Source organism: Camellia sinensis, unplaced genomic scaffold (genome assembly GCF_055761805.1).
Source record: "Camellia sinensis isolate YWXY unplaced genomic scaffold, ASM5576180v1 Unanchor449, whole genome shotgun sequence".
NCBI lineage: Eukaryota > Viridiplantae > Streptophyta > Magnoliopsida > Ericales > Theaceae > Camellia > Camellia sinensis.
Genome location: NW_028129326.1, coordinates 32,501 through 35,000, shown reverse-complemented (window position 1 = coordinate 35,000; position 2,500 = coordinate 32,501).

Below are 2,500 nucleotides of genomic sequence, written 5' to 3'. Positions count from 1 at the left end.
CATTTGATCTAAGATCTCTTTGGCCTGCAGATTCTTTTTCTTTTTTATTTTTATTCTTTAATTCCATTTTTTTTTTTTCATTCGAGGGTATAACCCCCTTTTGCTTTCTATTGATGTTTTTATTTTCACTACCATTTTCATTTATATTAAAAAAAAGTAATTTGCTTGGTATAAACCACGGTTTCATTTTATATGCATTATAAAGTAGTACAAATTCTGGGAAGAACCAAAGTTTCAGATTCGATATAGGACGACTTAGTATTTCTTCATTCATTCCCATCCAATCAAAAAATATTTTTTTTTGATTGGGTGAATTGATTTCTTGATCCTGAGGAATCGTAAGATAAAAAAGATCTTTTTTATCAATTTTATCAATTATTTGATAATTATTAGTCCCGGTTTTAGTATTTTTATTCTTGTTGGTATCGATCTTGATCCAGGCCTCAATATCGATTTTCTTTTTAAGACAAAAATGGAGAATTTTCCAATCAAAATATTTTCGATCCGGATTTTTTTCCATATACATAATATCACTTTTTCCTAAATAATTTTTGATAGGGATATCCCCTAGTATATCAAAAAATTTGCCCTTATGTTTATGTGTGTTGTAATTATAAAAACTCTCTCGATTCTTATTTACTTGGAATGGTGATCCATAAATATATGGGTCCCTCTTATTTTCATAATTAATAGATCTATAAGATAAAAGATTATATCTATAGTATTTTTGAAAATTCTCATTTTGATTTGGTAATGAATATACTTCGTAATCGTTTTGTTTTTTGTAATGAATTAATAGGTCTTTTTCATATGAATTCTCTTTGTTTAAATCTTGATTTTGAATTGTACGACATTTATTGATTCTATTTTTCCATTTTGCTGCTATTAATCTAGACCATCTAATCTGAGATAAATGGTATTGATAATGACCTCTTAACCAGTTTTTCCATTGATTTATTCCAGAATTCCGAAGTTTCTTATGTCTTAATTCATAATGAATTATTCCTTGTTTTCCAAAATAATCTTTTATTGAAGTCTTAAGAAAAAAAGACGTTCCGTGATATTGAAGAATAGATCTTAACTTATACAAGTTAAGAACTTGTGTTTGTGATATTTTGTAAAATACATATGCTTGTGACAAGGAGGATAAGTCAAAAAAATTCTGTGAATTCTTATTACTAATATTATAAAGTGACTTTTTTATAGTCGAAATAAAATTCATTTTATTTTGATTTGTTTTATTAATTCTTTTTTTATTTTTTTTATTATTGTAAATGGATTTATCAATCATTTTTTTTGTTGATTCAACAAAAAGTTGTATATTAATTCTGGGAATATTAATAATAGATAGAAGGATATCTGCGTATATCCTTTCAGTGAAAAATTTTATAAAATAATGTAATTTACGGATTAATCGAGTATTTCTTCTTTTTAATATTTGCCAATTTGGTGATTCCAATCTTTTAGCATTATAACTTGTTTTATTAGGACTATCATTTATTTCTGGAGTCACTTTTTTTTTATTTTTTGTAATTCTTTTTATTTGATTTCTGATTGTGCTTGTTCTATCAGTCAGATCTTTCATTTTTTTTTCTGTCAGTAAAAAATTTGTCCAATATGTAGATTGAATTCGACTAAAGGATTTATGAATTATATGATTGCGGGTTATAGAATCTTTTTCTTTTTTTTTTTTAGTTTCGCTTGATTTATATATTTCTCTCAATCTAAATAATAGAATTGGATTTACTTTTGAGAGTTCTTTTTTTATTTTTTTTAAAAACGGAATGCCCTTGATAATCCATTTTTTTGTTTTTTTTGAGATATTTAGAAATTTTGTTCTTTCTTTTAAAACTTTTAGAAATATAAAATACTTTTTTTTCAATTTTCCAATTTTTTTTTCGAGTTTCTTAAAAATGGGTTCAAAAAAGGAAGGCCGTTTTTGGGGAGAACCAAAAGGAAGTTCAGCTTCCATTCCCCAAACCGTTAAAAAAAAAAAATCATCTTTTTGTCCTTTCTTTTTGATTCGATCTATATGAGAGGACCGTGGCTTAGATCTGTGCCAGGGTTTCAGACAGAAAGGAAATAGCATCTTTATTTGAATACCGTCTATTAACCAATTTTTCGGAAATTCTGTTTCTGATAATTGAACACCATTATAGGTGCATTTAACATGCATTTCTTTATTCCATTCATTTAAATCCTCAGACCACTCAGGAAATTGTAATAATAGCATACGGCCAATATTTTTAGCTATTATCAATGACGGTAATATAATATATTTTCTAAGAATCGATTGAGTTATTAACATGGAACCTCTTATTACTTGAGCAAATGGAATGGTATCCCAGGCTTCTGCTACTTCTATCCGCGCTTTCTCTTTTCTTTTGTTCTCTTCTTTTTTGTCCTTTTCCTTTTTTTCCCTTTCTTTTATTTCTTCTTCTGTATAATCTGAAATTTTGAATTCTGCTCCCTTTCCTATACAATTTCTAAAAATGAGTTT